The sequence below is a fragment of the Budorcas taxicolor genome, chromosome 14 (assembly GCF_023091745.1).
Source record: "Budorcas taxicolor isolate Tak-1 chromosome 14, Takin1.1, whole genome shotgun sequence".
Taxonomy (NCBI): domain Eukaryota; kingdom Metazoa; phylum Chordata; class Mammalia; order Artiodactyla; family Bovidae; genus Budorcas; species Budorcas taxicolor.
In genome coordinates this window covers 54,366,359-54,388,391 of record NC_068923.1, presented here as the reverse complement: position 1 = coordinate 54,388,391, position 22,033 = coordinate 54,366,359, and positions in this window count along the sequence as shown.

Below are 22,033 nucleotides of genomic sequence, written 5' to 3'. Positions count from 1 at the left end.
GGATATATGCGTAAGAGTGAGATTCCTGGATCATATGGTGGTTTTATTCCTACTTTTTAAGGAGTCTCCACATTGTCTTCCATAGTGGCTGTTTCAATGTACATTCCCACCAACAGTGCAAGAGCCTTCCTTTTTCTCCACACACTCTCCAGCAATTATTGTTGTAGACTTTTTGATGAGGGCCATTTTGACCGGTGTGAGGTGATATTTCATTGTAGTTTTGATTTACATTTCTCTAATAATGAGCAATGTTGAGTATATTTTCACATGTTTGTTAGCCATCTGTATGTCTTCTTTGGAGAAATGTCTGTGTAGGTCTTTTTCCCATTTTTTAATTAAGTTGTTTGCTTTTCTGGCATTGAGATGTATGCACTGCTTGTATATTTTGGAAATTAATCCTTTGTCAATTGTTTAATTACCTATCATTTTCTCCCACAGGGTTGTCTTTTCACCTTGCTTATAGTTTCCTTTGCTGTGCAAAAGCTTTTTAGTTTAATCAGGCCCCACTTATTTACATTTGTTTTTATTTCTGTTACTCTGGGAGGTGGGTCATCGAGGATCCTGTTTCGATTTATGTCATCGAGTGGTTTGCCCTTGCTGTCCTCTAAGAGTTTTATAGCTTCTGGTCCTACATTTAGGTCTTTAAATCATTTTGAGGTTATCTTTGTGTATGGTGTTAGGAAGTGTTCTAACACCATAAGTGTTCATTCTTTTACACGTAGCTGTCTGGTTTTCCCAGCACCAGAAGCTGTCTTTGCCTCATTGTATTTATTTTTGCCTCCTCTGTCAAAAATAAGGTACTCATAGGTGTATGGGTTTATTTCTGGGCTTTCTATCTTGTTCCATTGGTCTATATTTCTGTTTTTGCGCCAGTACCATACTGTCTTGATGACTGTAGCTTTGTAGTATAGTCTGAGGTCAGGAGACTTGACTCCTCCAGCTCCATTCTTCTTTCTCAAGACTGCTTTGACTATTCAGGGTCTTTTGTGTTTCCATATGAATTGTGAAATTTTTTGTTCTGGTTCTGTGGAAAATGACATTGGTAATTTGATAGGGATTGAATTGAATCTATAGATTGCATTTGGTAGTATAGTGGTTTTCACAATGTTAATTCTTTCTACCCAGGAACATGGAATATTTCTCCATCTGAATATGTCATCCTTGATTTTTTTCATTAGTGTCTTAAAATTTTCTGTGTACAGTTCTTTTGTCTCCTTAGGTAAGCTTATTCCTAGATGTTTAATTCTTTTTGTTGCAATGGTGAAGGGGATTGATTCCTTAATTTCTCTTTCTGATTTTTCATTGTTACTATATAGACATGTAAGTGATTTCTGTGTATTGATTTAGTATCCTGCAACTTTGCTAAATTCACTGATTAGCTTTAGTAATTTTTTGATACTATCTTTAGGGTTTTCTATGTATCATGTCATCTGCAAACAGTGAGAGCTTTACTCTTTCTTTTCTGATATGGATTCTTTTATTTCTTTTTCTTCTCTGATTGCTATAGCTAGGACTTCCAGAACTATGTTGAGTAATAGTGGTGAAAATGAACATCCTTGTCTTGTTCCTGATCTTAGTGGGAATGCTTTCAGTTTTTCACCATTGAGAATAATGTTTTCCGTAAAGGGCTTACCATATATGGCCTTTACTATGTTGAGGTAGGCTCCTTCTATGCCCATTTTTTGAAGAGTTTTAATCATAAATGGGTGCTGAATTTTGTCAAAGGCTTTTTTTCTGCATCTATGGAGAATATCATATAGTTTTTACCTTTCAATTTGCTAATATGGTGTATCACATTGATTGCTTTGCATATATTGAAGAATCCTTGCATTCCTGGAATAAACCCTAGTTGATCATGGTGTATGAGATTCTTAATGTGTTGCTGAATTTGTTTGCTAAAATTTGTTGAGGATTTTTGCATCTATGTTCATCAGTGATATTGGCCTGTAGTTTTCTTTTTTTGTGTTGTCTTTGCTTTTGGTATCAGGGTGATTGTGGCCTTATAGAATGAGTTTGGAAGTATTCTTTCCTCTGCAAGTGTTTGAAAGAGTTTTAAAAGGATAGGCATTAGCTCCCCTCTAAATGTTTGATAGAATTCTCCTGTGAAGCTATCTGGTCCTGGGCCTTTTTTTTTGTTTGTTTGTTTGTTTGCTTGTTTTCTTTGGGGGGAGATTTTTAATCACACTTTCAATTTCAGTGCTTGTAATTGGGTTGTTCATAATCTCTATTTCGTCCTGGTTCAGTTTTGGAAGGTTTAACTTTTCTAGGAGTCTGTCCATTTCTTCAAGGTTATCATTTTATTGCCATAGAGTTGTTCATAGTAGTCTCATAATCTTTTGTGTTTCTGTATTGTCTGTTGTAATGTCCCCTTTTTCATTTCTGATTTTGTTGCTTTGATTCTTCTCTCTTTTTTTCTTGATGCATCTGGCTAAAGGCTTGTCAATTTTATCTTCTCAAAGAACCAGCTTTTAGTTTTGGAAGTTTACTATTGCTTCTTTTATTTCTTTTTCACCGATTTCTGCTTGGATCTTTATGATTTCTTTCCTTCTCCTAATTTTTTGTTGTTGTTGTTCTTCTTTTTCCAGTTGATTTCCACATGAAGTTAGGTTGTCTATTTAATATTATTCTTGTTTCTTGAAGTAAAATTGTGTGCTATGAAATCCCCTCTTAGAATTGCTTTTGCTGTATCCCATAGGTTTTGAGTTGTTGTGTTTTCATTGTCATTTGTTTCTAGAAATTCTTTGATTTCCCTTTTGATGTCTTCAGTAACCTGTGTCTATTTAGAGATGTGCTGTTTAACCTCCATGTGTCTGTGCTTCTTACAGTTTTCTTCTTGTAATTGATATCTAGTCTCAATGCCTTTTGGTTGGAGAAGACGCATGATATGGTTTCAACTTTCTTAAATTTACTGAGATTTGATTTGTGACCCAAGATATGGTCTATCCTTGAGAATGTTCCATGTGCATTTGAGAAGAAGGTGCATTCTTTTGCATTTGAATGGAATGTCCTGAAGATATCAATGAGAGCCATCTCATCTAATGTATCATTTAAGACATGTTTCCTTATTAATTTTCTGTTTTGATGATTTGTCCACTGGTGCGGGTGGGATATTAAATCTTCTACTATTATTGTGTTACTGCCAGTTTCTCCTCTTATGTCTGTTAGTGTTTGTCTTATGTATTGAGGTATTCCTCTGTTGGGTGCATAGATATTTACAATTGTCTTATCTTCCTCTTGGATTTATTCCTTGTCTTTATGTAGTGCCCTTGCTTGTCTCTTATAATCTTCTTTATTTTAACGTCTGTTTTGTCTGATATGAGGATTACAACTCCAGCTTTCTTTTGCTTCCCATTTGCATGGAATATATTTTTCCATCCTCTCACTTTCAGTCTATAGGTGTCTTGAGGTCTGAGTGGTTTTCTTGTAGACAGCATATATATGGGTCTTATTTTTGTATCCATTCAGCCAGTCTGTGTCTTTTGGTTGGAACATTTAATCCATTTACTTTGAAAGCAATTACTGATATATGTGTTCCTATTACTATTTGCTTAATTTGTTGGGACTGATTTTGTAACTCTTTTTTTCTTCTCTCATATTTCTTGACTATATACATCACTTTAACATTGATTGTAAAGCTGGTTTCATGGCACTGAATTCTCTTAACTTTTTCTGTCTGAAAAGCTTCTTATTTCTCCATAAATTTTTAGTGAGATCCTTTGAGTGAGAACCAACAGTAATATTGGTTGTAGAGTTTTCCCTTTCAGTACTTTAAATATATCCTGCCAGTCCCTTCTGGCCTGCAGAGTTTCTGCTGAAAGATCAACTGTTACGCATATGGGGTTTCCCTTGTATGTTACTTGTTGCTTCTCCCTTGCTGCTTTTAATATTCATTCTTTGTGTTTAGTCTTTGTTAGTTTGATTAGTGTCTGTGTTGGAGTGTTTCTCCTTGGGTTTATCCTAAATGGGACTCTTTGTGCTCTTGCACTTTATTGACAATTTCCTTTTCCATGTTGGGGAAATTTTCAACTATAATATCTTCAAAACTTTTCTCATACCATTTCTTTTCCTATTCTTCTTCTGGGACTGCTATAATTCAAGTGTTAGTGTGCTTGATATTGTCCCAGAGGTCTCTGAGACTATCTTCAGTTCTTTTCATTCTTTTTACTTTATTCTGCTCTTCAGAAGTTATTTCCACCATTTTATCTTCCAGCTCACTGATTCATTCTTCTGCTTCAGATATTCTGCTATTGATTCCTTCTAGAGTATTTTTAATTTCATAATTGTGTTGTTTGTCTCTATGTGTTTATTCGTTAATTCTTCTAGGTCTTTGTTAGTTGATTCTTGCATTTTCTTCATTTTGTTTTCAGGGTTTTTGATCATCTTTACTATCATTATTCTGAATTCTTTTTCAGGTAGTTTGCCTATTTCTTCTTCATTTATTTGGACTTCTGTGTTTCTAGTTTGTTCCTTAATTTGTGTAGTATTTCTCTGCATTTTCATTATTATTTTTTTTAACTTATTGTGTTTGAGGTCTCCTTTCCCAGGCTTCAAGGTTGAATTCTTTCTTCCTTTTGGTTTCTGCCCTCCTAAGTTTGGTCCAGTGGTTTTTGTAAGCTTGTGCTGTTTTCGTTTGTTTGTTTTTTCTCTGATGGGCAAGGCTGAGTGAGGTGGTAATCCTGTCTGCTGATGACTGGGTTTGTATTTTTGTTTTTGCTGCTTAGATGAGGCATCCTGCACAGGGTGCTTCTGGTGGTTGGGTGATGCCATGTCTTATGCACAAAATCTGTTTCTTTTATTTGAGTTCTCACTATTTGATACTCTCTAGTGTTAGTTCTCTAGTGATCTAATGTCTTGGAGTCAGTGCTCCCACTCCAAGGGCTCAGGACTTGATCTATTTATGAAGAGGCACTGTGGGAGAGTCTATCAGTAGCCATGTCTTGGGTCCTCTGGATGACCTTCTCTTTCAGCAGCACCACATCCCAGCAGGTCCTAAGGAGGCCAGCTCCTGTCAGCATGAACTGGACACCACACAGTCCCAAAGCTGAAACCCCAGCAGGTCCGGAGATTCTGCTTCCATTAGCAGGAACTCTCCCTCCAGTTTTCTAGAAGCCCAGTCTGGCGGCAGGAACACATCCCTGAGTGTTCCACAAACCAAAGTCCCAGACGTGGCTTCCATTAGCTTTGACTCACCCTCAGTTTGTCTGGAAGTCCAGATTATTAGCAGGGACTCAGCCCCGAGTCTTCCACAAGCCAAAGCCCCAGCAGGTCCTGAGGACACCCAAGAATAGCATAGAAATTAGTAGACTGAGTATATCCTCCTCCTTGAGGTGGTGGACTTCATCCAGTTAAATGAAAGACAGCATAGTACAAAAGGATGAGTCTCCCTGATAAGGGACCACCTCCTGCCTCACTGGGTTGAGATATTATTTTTTTTTTTTTCTTGCTTACCTTAGAACTCAAGTTGAAACATCAGCTCTCCCTGTAGTTACCAGCTTTCATTCTGAAACCGATGCATGATTTTTCAGGTCCTCAGAGTTAGACCAGATTTACATCAACAACATTCCTTCTAATAAATCTCATATATATATAATATACTATTCTATATATGTATATGTGTAAGTATATATCTTTATATGTATATTATATATATGTGTGTGTGTGTGTGTGTGTGTATATATATATATATATATATATATATGAAACTTTTGGTTATGTTTTGCTGGAAAGCCCTGAGTAATAATCCACTATGCTTTCACTTTCCAAAGGCCAAGGGCTCCTCAATGCATTCAACTATAAAGTATGCCAATCTCAATTAAATATTCAGGGACAAGATCCAATAAATATATATACAGCAGCTGATAATCAAATTTATTACCTGGTGGCATATGTCCCACTCTAGCCAAAGCAATAAGCTGCAGGTATCAATGTCGTCCCAATACCTATATCCAAAAATGGTCCTCAGGATATTTTTTTTTACCCAACATACAAATACCTACGAAAATGACTCCAAGGCCCTGTGAGGAAGGACTAGGAGAATCATAACTGTGTGTGATTGTCATAGAGTCTTGCTGCTTCTGGACATGGTCACCTCTTAGGACCCTGGGTTCTAGATCTGAAAACTTGCTTAGGACTGCAATTTCCAGAAAGAACTGTGGCTTTTATGGAAATGAGTGCTCACATCATGCCACCTATCCCTGATTTCTTCTGATGGCACAAGTTGACTATTAACGTTATTAGCTGCTCATCTAGTTTGTTTCCCGGAATGCCATTCTATTAATAATCTCCATGAATGTGTGGGTCAAACACCCTTCACTGTCACTCTGATCCTGCAGCTCATTATGATAATTGCATCCTCCTATTGCAGGGATCAAGACCATCCCCATGGAAAAGAAATGCAAAAAAGCAAAATGGCTGTCTGGAGAGGCCTTACAAATAGCTGTGAAAAGAAGAGAAGCAAAAAGCAAAGGAGAAAAGGAAAGATAGTGGAGGTGATGGAATTCCAGTTGAGCTATTTCAAATCCTGAAAGATGATGCTCTGAAAGTGCTGCACTCATATGCCAGCAAATTTGGAAAACTCAGCAGTGGCCACAGGACTGGAAAAGGTCAGTTTTCATTCCAATTCCAAAGAAAGGCAATGCTAAAGAATGCTCAAACTACCACACAATTGCACTCATCTCACATGCTAGTAAAGTAATGCTCAAAATTCTCCAAGCCAAGCGTCAGCAATACGTGAACCGTGAACTTCCTGATGTTCAAGCTGGTTTTAGAAACGGCAGAGGAACCAGAGATCAAATTGCCAACATGCACTGGATCATGGAAAAAGCAAGAGAATTCCAGAAAAACATCTCTTTCTGCTTTATTGACTATGCCAAAGCCTTTGACTGTGTGGATAACAATAAACCTTGGAAAATTCTACAAGAGATGGGAATACTAGACCACCTGACCTGACTCTTGAGAAATCTGTATGCAGGTCAAGAAGTAACAGTTAGGACTGGACATGGAACAACAGACTGGTTCCAAATAGGTAAAGGAGTACGTCAAGGCTGTATATTGTCTCCCTGCTTATTTAACTTATATGCAGAGTACATCGTGAGAAACGCTGGACTGGAAGAAGCACAAGCTGGAATCAAGATTGCCAGGAGAAATATCAATCACCTCAGATATGCAGATGACACCACCCTTATGGCAGAAAGTGAAAAGGAACTAAAAAGCCTCTTGATGAAAATGAAAGTGGAGAGTGAAAAAGTTGGCTTAAAGCTCAACATTCAGAAAATGAAGATCATGGCATCCGGTCCCATCACTTCATGAGAAATAGATGGGGAAACAGTGGAAACTGTGTCAGACTTTATTTTTTTGGGCTCCAAAATCACTGTAGATGGTGACTGCAGCCATGAAATTAAAAGATGCTTACTCCTTGGACGGAAAGTTATGACCAACCTAGATAGCATATTCAAAAGCAGAGACATTACTTTGCTGACTAAGGTCCGTCTAGTCAAGGCTATGGTTTTTCCAGTGGTCATGTATGGATGTGAGAGTTGGACTGTGAAGAATGCTGAGGGCCGAAGAATTGATGGTTTTGAACTGTGGTGTTGGAGAAGACTCTTGAGAGTCCCTTGGACTGCAAGGAGATCCAACCAGTCCATTCTGAAGGAGATCAGCCCTGGCATTTCTTTGGAAGGACTAATGCTAAAGCTGAAACTCCAGTACTTTGGCCACCTCATGTGTAGAGTTGACTCATTGGAAAAGACTGTGATGCTGGGAGGGATTGGGGGCAGGAGGAGAAGGGGATGACAGAGGATGAGATGGCTGGATGGCATCACTCACTCGATGGACGTGAGTCTGAGTGAACTCCGGGAATTGGTGATGGACAGGAAGGCCTGGCGTGCTGCGATTCATGGGGTCGCAAAGAGTCAGACACGACTGAGCCACTGAACTGAACTGAACTGGTAGTGTTTAAGTTTAGCTGCCAGGCCTCTATTGTTTTGATGTCCTAACATTGTCCTTGCTATTAATGAGTCTCTCCTATTGTCAGTCTTCATAGAGTGGAGGTGCCACCAAACTTCTAAGTACTACTCACTAGTGCATTCCTTGTGTGCTGTGCTTAGTCGCTTAGTTGTGTCTGATTCTTTGAGACCCCATGTACTGTAGCCCACCAGCCTCCTCTGTCCATGGGGATTCTCCAGGCAAGAATACTGGAGTGGGTTGTCATTCCCTTCTCCAGGGAATCTTCCCAATCCAAGGAACAAACCCAGGTCTCCCATATTGCAGGTGGATTCTTTACCATCTGAGCCACCTGGGAAGCCCAGCACATTCTTTAAGGACTTTGTAATGGCATACCTTCTGTGTCCTCCATGGTGAGTATCCTACCTGACATGCTTATTTACTTCAGCATGTTCATGTTCCTGAGATTTTTAATCCTATTTTCTAAAGTCTGCCATGCATTTCTGCATTTTAATTTCATTTATCATGGACCATTGTGTTTTCTTTGTTCCTAGAAATCATGCTAGTGGTAAATTCCCAACATCTTATGGGGTCATTGCTAGAGCATTTATATCTATGTCTTGGGAAAATGTTCCCAAATAAATAATCTTTGATTAAATTTTATGTTTAAGTTTCTTAGATTAAGTATCCTAAAAATCTATTCCCATACACTCCTGAGTCCTCCTGGTATGGTGATATATGTTGGCTATGTCTTACTACTTTGGGGAGACTTTATATATATATATATATATATATATATATATATCTGTAGCCTTTAAGGCATTTCTCTCCATGAAACTCCCCATGCAAGAATACTGCAGTGGATATTCCCTTCTCCAAGGCTTCTTTCCAGCCCAGGGATTGAATTGGGGTCTCCTGCATTGGCAGGAGGATTTTCTACTGTCCCCAAGTCACACCTGATCACTTGCTTTCTAGGGTGACTTTCACTACCATAAATCAAAAGGAGCTGGTTTCTTTCAGAAACAGACCAAACACGTTGGAGGAGTTCTGTGTGTGGAATATTTATTAGGGGTAACAACCATAGAAAAGAGAAGTAGAGCGATAAAGGATTGGTCATAGGAAAAAGTCAAACTGCAAAGAAAAGCCAACAAAGTTTTAAACATACTCATATGGAGTTATGAAGCATGTATGAACCACAAGAATTGTCCTCAATTCTGGTGAGAGCTGGGCTTTCTTACCTTGATCAGTCCTTTGATTTGGGTCATCAGAAGAACATACCCATGCATAGCATGGCTTTCAACAGTGCACCAAACCATTAAAAGGCTGTTAAAAGGAGTTTTGATTGATGGGTGAGGCAAGAAGTCCTTGCTTGGGAAAGGATTTGGGCAGTTTTTGTACATCTTTGTGTCTACCACAGCATTCCACTTATAATGTTGATTTATATGGTTCATTAACTCTGTGCGTGTGTGTGTGTTTTATTCATCTAATTAAAATTGTGTGTTTCCAGGAGACAGAATGTGTGTATTATTTGTCTTACAAGAGTAAATAAACAATAACTTGTATAATTATTTCTTTAGAGTCTGGGTAGGGCATCAATTTGATAAAATCAAGAACAATCTCTCTTTCTCATGTTCAGTGTTGGACACTCAATAGCCAGCACAATGATTGCTACATATTAGGTAAGCACTATTCATAGAATATTTTAATGAGTTTCTGGGTGAACATTTTATCAATAATTCAAAAGCCAACAGTCATTATATAATTTTCCAAAGATAAATTTTGAAATAAAATATATAATTTAGCACTTAATAAACAAGTTCTTCTGAAGTAGACATTTTTTCATGCTTATATTTACTCTTATTCCACTGATACCTTGTTATAACAGTGAAGGAAGTTATAGTAATGAGCATTAGTACTCAAATCGATTCATCTGAATTTCATCTCTTCATCACATATATTTTAAGATCTAATGAGTCTTTTGAAGTATCATTATAATGATTTTTAACATGATTGAAATTGTGTTTGACTAGCAGTTATCATTACCACTTTTCACTATAAAGTGCCAATGAGGCAAAGATAATGGTAGAAGCTCACAACAACAAGCTACAAATGACAATCATTGTAGCTTTAGAAATGGGGAGAATGCCACACTGACTCTAAAGCAGTGAGTTGAACAAATTGGAAAGAAATTGATGCTTTTCTTATCTTGGGATATCCTTAGGTATTTTTTTTTAGCTCATGAAGTAGACAAGATCTAAAAACAAAAAAAAAAGAACTAAGATAATACTTTTTACGTTCTCCCAGTGTTTGCTCTCTCCAAATATTTTTTTCTTCAATATGTTTATAAGTTCTAGCATGCTCTTATGCAAAGACATCTCTTTTCATTTTAGAATGCAGACATTTAAACTTTTATAATTACATTTTTTCCTGCTTATATTATTGTTAGTCACTTAGTCAAGTCCAACTCTTTGTGACCCTATGGACTGTAGCCCACCAGGCTCCTCTGTCTATGAGATTCTCCAGGCGAGAATATCAGAGTGAGTAACATTCTCTTCTCTAGGGCATCTTCCTGCCCATGGATGGAACCCGGGTCTCTTGCATTGCAGGTAGATTCTTTACGGTCTGGGAGACCAGGGAAGATGTTTTGCTAATATTATTATTCGTACCTAATTGTTTTCCTCTGTACTTAATCTATACAATGATCTTGAATTTGGTACTAAATAAAAGTAGTACTGTTGCCTAATCTGTTTTATCTGCATAAAGTTTAAGTGGGAACTCATAAACTCTAAGTCCTCGACCACGAAAGATAGAGAATGTACTAATATTCTTAATGGGCTATGGAATCTGTAAATGTGAGGTTTCCACTCTAGTTATACTGAAGAGCAACTTAGTAGGCTGTTATTGAGAGCAAAACTTTGTGTAGGAGCCCCAGTTCAGAACTACCATCTAACTTCTTACCGTAATCTGAAATGTGCAAATATAATGACACATAACTTTGTCTCTCATTCTTTCATGTACTTTTTCTTCTTAAGTAGATTCTATAAACCTTGAATTTAAAAAGTACATATTTTTAGTGGTTGTTTCCCTTATGACTTCTACAAAAATGGGGGAGTATTAGTTTTAATTAATGTCTTCCTGCTTTGAAATTAACAGTTACACTTGATTCCTAGTCTAGTTTTTCCATACAATAAATGCTAACTAGATGTCTGTACATTTGTACACAAATAATTTTGAACTTTAAATAAACAAATTTTCATGACAATTTGAGTTATATGTAGAAGTATATTGATGCCATTTTGAAAATATGTAGAATGTGCATGCACGAAACTACAAATCAATAATAAAGCCTCCTTTAAGAGAGGGTATTAATTTGAAAAATACACAAGTGAAGATTACTTTGTATTTTTGCGTTTCTTACAAAATGAACAAATATTCTATTATCTTTCTCAGAATGTTAGATGTTAAGAAGAAATTTCCTCTTTTTAACAAAGGAAATATCACATTTTACTCTAAATATCCTGGACCAGTATTTATTTATTTATTTACTCACTTTTGGTCAATGCTTTTCTATAAAAGTAGGGTAACTATATTTCAGGAGTATACTTTTAAAAGATTTTTCCAACTTCTAAGTTTCAAAATATTTCAAAAATTGTGTTGACTTGTTTCAAATTTTACCTTAAATAAAATAATTCTAAGTCTTTAATATCAGGAAAAAATACAATATTTGTTTCCCATAAATTATTTGAATAGAAATCTATTTTATTTTTTAATATTTTGAAGCATCAATGCTGTAGGACCAAAACTTTAAGTGAAAATAATCGAAATAATACAATACAGATCTTTGGGGACAGATTTTTGCATAACCAGCTAAAAGACTTTTAAAACACATAGCTGTCCAGAAAGAAAACATTGATTCGAAAAAAAGAAAGAAAACATTGATTCACATCCACCATCAATCATTTTTTTAAATTTTATAACTTATCATATTTAAATTTAAGTGTTCTCTAAAGGATGTAGCATGCATGTGAAAACTCAAATAATCTCAGATTAAATATATTGTTCAGTTCAGTTCAGTTCAGTTCAGTCACTTAGTCCTGTCCGACTCTTTGCGACCCCATGAATCGCAGCACGCCAGGCCTCCCTGTCCATCACCATCTCCCGGAGTTCACTCAGACTCACGTCCATCGAGTCCGTGATGCCATCCAGCCGTCTCATCCTGGGTCGTCCCCTTCTTCTCCTGCCCCCAATCTCTCCCAGCATCAGAGTTTTTTCCAATGAGTCAACTCTTCGCATTAGGTGTCCAAAGTATTCATGTAATCTATTAATTATTTTCTCCTTTTCCTAAAATAGTAGCTGTTCTAACTTGCTTTAGTCATGTTCAACTCTTTGTGACCCTATGGACTGTAGCCGGCCATGCTCCTCTGTCCATGGGATTCTCCGGGCGGGCAAATATACAGGATTAGGTTGCCATGCCCTCCTCCAGGGACTTTTCCCTACTCAGGGATTGAACCCACATTTCTTATGTCTCCTGCATTGACAGGAGGGTTCTTTACCACCAGTGCCACCTGAAAGCCCCTAAAGTAGTAGGTATTATTATATAAAAACTTTTGATAATCATGTATCCACTTATTAGAATGTAAAACCAGCTTTATAGATTTAAACAAAGAAACAATATCCCTGATATTTCCCAGTAATATCTAATTAAAGGATAGTTTTGAGTAAGTACTAAGACATTTTCCAAAGATATTCATGGATGTAGACACATTTTTATTTATAATGAATCCATTATGTATCATAGAAATGTATTTTTGATTAGTCCATCTTTAAAACTGTTGCTAAGTGCTAGTTATAAATGGTGAACTCTTATTTTATAGAGAGCTATTAAAGGTAATAATCTCATAATATTTTACTATAATAAACTAAGCATTTATCATGTATTTCAGTAAATGTTCATGAATAGTTTGATGGAGATGTCATGTGATTAAAAAAAATTATTTTCCATTGACACCATAAATATTTTCATTGGAGAGGTAAATCATAGAAGTTTTTGTGCAGTAATATCTATGCTCTATTTAGGACACAAATTTTATTATTATTATGTATTTATTTTAAAAATTTTATTGAAGTATAGTTGGTTTACAATGTTGTGTTAGTTTCAAGTACAGTAAATTGAATCAGTTATACATATACCACCCTTTTTTAGATTCTTTTCACATATAGGCCAATACAGACTGTTGAGTAGAATTCCCTGTGCTATATGGTAAGTCCTTATTGGCTATCTATTTTACATATTGAGTAGTGTATATATGGTATTCCCTGGTGGCTCAGAAATAAAGAATTCACCTGCAGTGCAGGAGATGAAGGTTTGATGTTCCATCCCTGGGTCAGGAAGTCCCCTGGAGAAGGAAATGGCAATGCACTCCAGAATTTTTGCCTGGGAAACATCGTGGACATAGGAGCCTGGCAGTCTACTGTCTGTGGGGTGGCATAATAGTTGGACATGATGTAGAGACAAGAACAACAAACTGTGTTTACATCAATCCCCAATCTCCCAATTTATCATCCCCTACTAACCCCCTGATAACCATAAGTTACATGGAACTGCAGACTGGTTCCAAATTGGGAAAGGAATATGTCAAGCCTGCGTATTGTCACCCTGCTTATTTAACTTATATGCAGAGTACATCATGTGAAATGCCAGGCTGGATGAAGCTCAAGCTGGAATCAAGATTGCTGGAGGAAATATCAATAACTTCAGATATGCAGGTGACACCACCCTTATGGCAGAAAGTGAAGAAGAACTAAAGAACCTCTTGATGAAAGTGAAAGAGGAGAGTGAAAAAGTTGGCTTAAAACTCAACATTCAAAAAATGAAGATCATGGCATCCGATCCCATCACTTCATGGCAAATAGACAGAGCCACAATGGAAACAGTGAGAGACGTTATTTTCTTGGGCCCCCAAATCACTGCAGATGGTGACTGCAGCCATGAAATTAAGACACTTGCTCCTTGGAAGAAAAGCTATGACCAATCTAGACAGCATATTAAAAAGCAGAGACATTACTTTGCCTACAAAGGCCCATCTAGTCAAAGCTGTTCCAGTAGTCCTGTATGGATGTGAGAGTTGGACTATAAAGAAAGCTGAGTGCTGAAGAATTGATGCTTTTGAACTGTGGTGTTGGAGAAGATTCTTGAGAGTCTCTTGGACTGCAAGGAAATCCAACCAGTCCATCCTAAAGGAGATCAGTCCTGAATATTCATTGGAAGGACTGATGCTGAAGATAAAGCTAAAATACCTTGACCACTGATGCAAAGAATCAACTCATTTAAAGAGACCCTGATGCTCTTGAAAGCAGGAGGAGAGGTGGATGACAGAGGATAAGATGGTTGGATGGCATCACTGACTCAATGGACATGTGTTTGAGAAATCTCTAGGGGCTGGTGATGGACAGGGAAACCTAGTGTGCTGCAGTCCGTGGGGTGGCAAAGTGTCAGACATGACTGAGTGACTAAACTGAACTGAACCATAAGTTTTTTCTGACATTCATAACTATTTCTGTTTTGTAAATGACTTTATTTATAACTTTTTTTAAGTTTCCACACAAAAGTGATATCATATGATATTTTTCTTTCTCTGTCTGACTTGCTTCACTCAGTATGATAATTCTTATGTCTATCTATGTTACTGCAAATGATATTATTTTTTTTATGACTGTACAATCAATATTCCATTGTACATATGTACCACATCTTCTTTATTTATTCCTGTGTTGATGAACATTTAGGTTGCTTCTGTGTCCTGACTATTGTAAATAGTGCTTCAGTGAACATTAGGGTGTATGTATCTTTACAAGCTATGGTTTTCTCTGGATGTAGGCCCAGAGGTGGGGTTGCTGTATCATATGGTAATTCTATTAAGAGTTTTTTTTTTTTAATGAAGTCTGTTTGTTTTATTTTTTTCAATTGTGCTTTTAATTTTGTACTCTTGGGATGATAACTTTCTACTACAGATTTCATTTTCATTTTTCTTAGAGCTCCTAATTTTCCTTGTTTTCTGCAGTTTTCCCTTCATCCATAATTTCTAGTGCCTGGATTTTTTTTTTTTTTCCCCCAGTGAGAAACCTCTTTATCTGGATTTCTTTATTTTTTTTGTTGTTTTTTTGGTTTATTTATTTATTTATTTATTTTTATTTTATTTTTTTTGATTTTAAAATCTTTAATTCTTACATGTGTTCCCAAACATGAACCCCCCTCCCACCTCCCTCCCCATAAAATCTCTGTGGGTCATCCCCATGCACCAGCCCCAAGCATGCTGTATCCTGCGTCAGACATAGACTGGCGATTCAATTCTTACATGATAGTATACATGATAGAATGCCATTCTCCCAAATCATCCCACCCTCTCCCTCTCCCTCTGAGTCCAAAAGTCCGTTATACACAGCTGTGTCTTTTTTCCTGTCTTGCATACAGGGTCGTCATTGCCATCTTTCTAAATTCCATATATATATATGTTAGTATACTGATTGGTGTTTTTCTTTCTGGCTTACTTCACTCTGTATAATCGGCTCCAGTTTCATCCATCTCATCAGAACTGAATCAAATGAATTCTTTTTAACGGCTGAGTAATACTCCATTGTGTATATGTACCTATTAAGAGTTTTTAAGGAACATCAATACTGTTCTGAACAGTGGCTGTACCAATTTGCATTCCCACCAACAGTGTAGTAGGGTTCCCTCTTCTTTGCACCTTGTTTAGCACTAATTGTTTCTAGAGTGCTGCTGATGGCCATTCTGACTGCTGGTAGTCGATACCTTATTTGTAGCTGTTTTATTAAAATTTAAATTTATTTATTTTAATTGGAGGCTAATTACTTTACAATATTGTATCTGTTTTGCCATACATCAACATGAATCAGCCATGGGTGTACACATGTTCCCCATCCTGAATCCCCCTCCCACCTCCCTCCCTGCACCATCCCTCTGGGTCATCCCAGTATACCAGCCCCAAGCATCCTGTATCCTGCATCGAACCTGGACTGGCGATTAGTTTCTTATATGATATACATGTTTCAATGCCATTCTCCCAAATCATTCCACACTCTGCCTCTCCCACAGAGTCCAAAACACTGTTCTATACATCTGTGTCTCTTTTGCTGTCTTGGATACAGGGTTATTGTAATTTTGACTTGCATATTTCCAATAATTAGTTATGTTGAGAATCTTTTCATCAACATTCAGAAAACTAAGATCATGGCATTTGGTCCCATCACTTCATGGGAAATAGATGGGGAAACAGTGGAAACAGTGTCAAACTTTATTTTGGGGGGCTCCAAAATCACTGCAGATGATGACATGAAATTAAAAGACACTTACTCCTTGGAAGAAAAGTTATAACAAACCTAGATAGTATATTCAAAAGCAGAGACATTACTTTGCCGACTAAGGTCCATCTAGTCAAAGCTATGGTTTTTCCAGTAGTCATGTATGGATGTGAGAGTTGAACTGTGAAGAAGGCTGAGTGCCGAAGAATTGATGCTTTTGAACTGTGGTGTTGGAGAAGACTCTTGAGAGTCCCTTGGCCTGCAAGGAGATCCAACCAGTCCATTCTGAAGAGGATCAGCTCTGGGATTTCTTTGGAAGGACTGATACTAAAGCTGAAATTCCAGTACTTTGGCTACCTCATGCGAAGAGTTGACTCGTTGGAAAAGACTGTGATGCTGGGAGGGATTGGGGGCAGGAGGAGAAGGGGTCGACAGAGGATGAGATGGCTGGATGGCATCACTGACACAATGACATGAGTTTGAGTGAACTTCGAGAGTTGTTGATGGACAGGGAGGCCTGGCATGCTGCGATTCATGGTGTCGCAAAGAGTCGGACACGACTGAGCGACTGAAATGAACTGAACTGAACTGAACTGATGTCTTCTTTGAGAATTCTTTGGCATTTCCTTTCTTTGGGATTGGAATGAAAACTGACCTTTTCCTGTCCTGTGGTCACTGCTGAGTTTTCCAAATTTGCTGGCATATTGACTGTAGCACTTTCAAAGCATCATCTTCCAGGATTTGAAACAGCTCAACTGGAATTCCATTGCCTCCACTAGCTCTGTTTTTAGTGATTCTTTCTAAGGCCCACTTGACTCCACATTACAGGATGTCTGGCTCTAGGTGAGTGATGACACCATCATGATTATGTTGGTCATGAAGATATTTTTGTACAGTTCTTCTGTGTATTGTTGCCATTTCTTCTCAATATCTTCTGCTTCTGCTATGTCCATTCAATTTCTATCCCTTATCAAGCCCATCTATGTATTAAATGTTCCCTTGGTATCTCTAATTTTCTTGAGAGATCTCTAGTCTTTCCCATTCTGTTGTTTTTCTCTATTTCTTTGCATTGACCACTGAGGAAGGCTTTCTTATCTCTTCTTGCTATTCTTTGGAACTCTGCATTCAGATGCTTATATCTTTCCTTTTTTCCTTTGCTTTTCACTGCTCTTCTTTTCACAACTATGTATAAGGCCTCCCCAGACAGCCATTTTGCTTTTTTTTTTGCATTTCTTTTTCATGGGGATAGTCTTGATTCCTGTCTCCTGTACAATGTCATGAACCTCCGTTCATAGTTCATCAGGCACTCTATCTATCAGATCTAGGGCCTTAAATCTATTTCTCACTTCCACTGTATAATCATAAGGAATTTGATTTAGGTCATACCTGAATGGTCTAGTGGTTTTCCCTACTTTCTTCAATTTGAGTCTGAATTTGGCAATAAGGAGTTCATGATCTGAGTGACAGTCATCTTCCAGTCTTAATTTTGCTGACTGAATAGAGCTTCTCCATCTTTGCCTGCAAAGAATATAATCAATCTGATATCGGTGTTGACCATCTGATGATGTCCATGTGTAGAGTCTTCTCTTGTGTTGTTGGAAGAAGCTGTTTGCTATGACCAGTGTGTTCTCTTGGCAAAACTCTATTAGCCTTTGCCCTGCTTCATTCCACATTCCAAGGCCAAATTTGCCTGTTACCCCAGGTGTTTCTTGATTGCACTCATCTCACATGCTAGTAAAGTAATGCTCAAAATTCTCCAAGCCAGGTTTCAGCAATACATGAACTGTGAACTTCCAGATTTCAAGCTTGTTTTAGAAAAGAAGGAGGAAGCAGAGATCAAATTGCCAACATCTGCTGGATCATGGAAAAAGCAAGAGAGTGCCATAAAATCATCTATGTCTGCTTTATTGACTATGCCAAAGCCTTTGATGGTGTGGATCACAATAAACTGTGGAAAATTCTGAAAGAGATGGGAATACCAGACCACCTGACCTGCGTCTTGAGAAACCTATATGCAGGTCAGGAAGCAACAGTTAGAACTGGACATGGAACAACACACTGGTTCCAAATAGGAAAAGGAGTACGTCAAGGCTGTATAATGTCATCCTGCTTATTTAACTATATGCAGAGTACATCATGAGAAACCCTGGCTGGAAGAAGCACAAGCTGGAATCAAGAGTTCTGGGAGAAATATCAATAACCTCAGATATGCAGATGACATCACCCTTATGGCAGAAAGTGAAGAGGAACTAAAAAGCCTCTTGATGAAAGTGAAAGAGGAGAGTGAAAAAGTTGGCTTAAAGCTCAACATTCCTAAGATCATGGCATCTAGTCCCATCACTTCATGTCAAATAGATGGGAAAACAATGGAAACAGTGAGAGACTTTATTTTCAGGGGCTTCAGAATCACTGCAGATGGTGACTGCAGCCATGAAATTAAAAGACGCTTACTCCTTGGAAGGAAAGTTATGGCCAACCTAGACAGCATATTCAAAAACAAAGATATTACTTTGCCAACAAAGGTCCATCTAGTCAAGGTTATGGTTTTTCCTGTGGTCATGTACGGATGTGAAAGTTGGACTGTGAAGAAAGCTGAGAGCTGAAGAATTGATGCTTTTGAACTGTGGTGTTGGAGAGACTCTTGAGAGTCCCTTGGACTGCAAGGAGTTCCAACCAGTCCATTCTAAAGGAGATTAGTCCTGGGATTTCTTTGGAAGGAATGATGCTAAAGCTGAAAGTCCAGTACTTTGGCCACCTCATGCGAAGAGTTGACTCATTGGAAAAGACTGTGATGCTGGGAGGGATTGGGGGCAGGAGGAGAAGGGGACAGCAGAGGATGAGTTGGCTGGGTGGCATCATCAACTCAATGGACATGAGTTTGAGTGAACTCCGAGAGTTGGTGACGAATAGGGAGGCCTGGCGTGCTGCAGTTCATGGAGTCTCAAAGAGTTGGAGACGACTGAGCATCTGAACTGAACTGTTGTCTTCTTTGGAGGAATATCGATATAGATCTTCACCCATTTTTTGATCAAGGTTGTTTGGCTTTTGATATTGATCTGCATGTGCTGTTTGTGAATTTTGGAGATTAATCCCTTGTTGTTCACTTAGTTTGCAAATATAGTCTTCTATTCTCAGGGTTGTCTTTTAGCTTTGAAAATTTTTTTTGTCTGTGCAAAAGTTTTTAAGGTTAATCAGGTCCCATTAAAATTTTTTTTGTTTTTATATTCATTACTCTTGGAGGTGTATCAAGAAAGTCTTGTGATTTATGGCAGACAGTGTTCTATTCATGTTCTCTTCTAAGAGTTTTAAAGTATTTGGCCTTACACTGAAGTCTTTAACCCATTTTGAATTTATTTTTTGTATACGGTTTTAGAAAGTGTTCTAATTTCATTTTTTTTTACATATAGCTGTCCTGTTTCCCCAGCACTACTTATTGACGAGTCTGTCTTCTCTCTATTGTATATTCTTGTCTCTTTTGTCATAGATTAGGTAACCATAAGTGTATGGTTTTATCTCTGAACTTTCTGTCCTATTCATTGATCTATATTTCTGTTTTTGTGCCAGTAACATACTGTTTTGATTTCTGTAGCTTGTAATCTTGTCAAAGTCAGGGAGTTAGGGCAGTTTTAGTATGAGCAACTTCAACACAGAAATCTCGCTCTCTCCTCTCAAGTCAATCTTGTGCCCAGTTAAATATTTTGTAATATTATGAAAGGGTTAACAGCCTCGGTAGGGAGGCCAAAAGTCCTCAAGGGGCAGGAGGAAGGAAATTACAAGTGACAGACTTTTTTTATCTCTTCCCTACACAAAATTAAAGGAGGCTCCTTTTAATTCTGTGGTGCCATGTACAACCTGAACTCAATATTTCTCAGTCCTTGAGCTAACCAGTTTTCTCATGGAAATGTTTTTCTTAAGCTATTTTAAAAAAACTATTTACTTTGAAATCTGCCTTTCTTCAAATGGTTCCATCTGAAGTTAACTTTTCTCAAGGCTTGAGCTAACCAATGTGTTTTTTTCTTGGAGATGTTTTTCTTAAGCTTGGTTAATGAACTGCCATCCTAAAGGAAATCAGTTCTGAATAGTTATTGGAAGGGCTGATGCTGAAGGTGAAGCTCCAATACCTTAGCCACCTGATGTGAAGAACTAATTCATTGGAAAAGACCCTGATGCTGGGAAAGATTGAAGGCAAGAGGAGAAGGGGATGACAGGATGAGAATGTTGGATGGTATCACTGACTCAATGGGCATGAATCTGAGCAATCTCTTGGGAGTTGGTGATGAACAGGGAGGCCTGGTGTGCTGCAGTCCATGGGGTCGCAAAGAGTCCGACACAACTGAGTGACTGAACTGAACTGATGCTAATGAACTATGTATTTGCTTAGAAATATGCCTTGCTTCAAGATTCATGTCAATTGTTTTATGACAAGAGATCATAATTATTTTATGACCAGAGAATGACTTGTGTTATTCTATCTCAAAATGCAAGTTGTGGAGGAGGGACCAGGTACAACTCTCTCAGTCTTGAGGCATTTCTTTATCTGATTAGCAACTTGGATCAGATTGATTATATTCTTTGCAGCCAAAGACGTAGAAGCTCTATACAGTTAGAAAAAAAAAAAAAAAAAGACTGGGAGCTGACTGTGGCTCAGATCATGAGCTCCTTATGGCCAATTTCAGACTTAAATTGAAGAAAGTGGAGAAAACCACCAGACCGTTCAGGTATGACCTAAATCAAATCCCTTATGACTATATAGTGGAAGTGAGAAATTGATTTAAGGGACTAGATCGGTAGACAAAGTGCCTGATGAGCTATGGACAGAGGTTTGTGACATTATACAGGAGACAGGAATCAAAACCAGCCCCAAGAAAAAGAAATGGAAAAAAACAAAATGGCTGTCTGAGGACGACTTACAAGTAACTATGAAAAGAAGGGAAGTGGAAAGCAAAAGAGAAAAGAAAAGATATAAGCATCTGAATGCAGAGTTCCAAAGAATAGCAAGGAGAGATAAGAAAGCTTTCCTCAGCAATCAATGCAAAGAAATAGAGGAAAACAACAGTATGGGAAAGACTAGAGATCTCTTCAAGAAAATTAGAGATACCAAGGGAACATTTCATGAAAATATGGGCTCGATAAAGGACAGAAATTGTATGGACCTAACAGAAGCAGAAGATATTAAGAAGTGGTTGCAAGAATACACAGAACTGTACAAAAAAGATCTTTACAACCCAGATAATCATGATGGTATGATCACTCACCTAGAGCCAGACTTCCTAGAATGTGAAGTCAAGTGGGCCTTATGAAGCATGACTACAAACAAAGCTAGTGGAGGTGATGGAATCCCAGTTGAATTATTTAAATCCAGAAAGATGAATCTGTGAAAGTGCTGCACTCAGTATGCCAGCAAATTTGGAAAACTCAGCAGTGGCCACAGGACTGGAAAAGATCAGTTTTCATTCCAATCCCAAAGAAACGCAATGCCAAAGAATGCTCAAACTACCGCACAATTCCACTCATCTCACATGCTAGTAAAGTGATTGTTAAAATTCTCCAAGCCAGGCTACAGCAATACGTGAACTTCCAGATTTCAAGCTAGCTTTAGAAAAGGCAGAGGAACCAGAGATCAAATTATGAACATCTACTAGATCATCGAAAAAGCAAGAGAGTTCCAGAAAAACATCTATTTCTGCTTTATTGACTATGCCAAAGCCTTTGACTGTGTGGATCACAGTAAACTGTGGGAAATTCTTCAAGAGATGGGAATACCAGACCA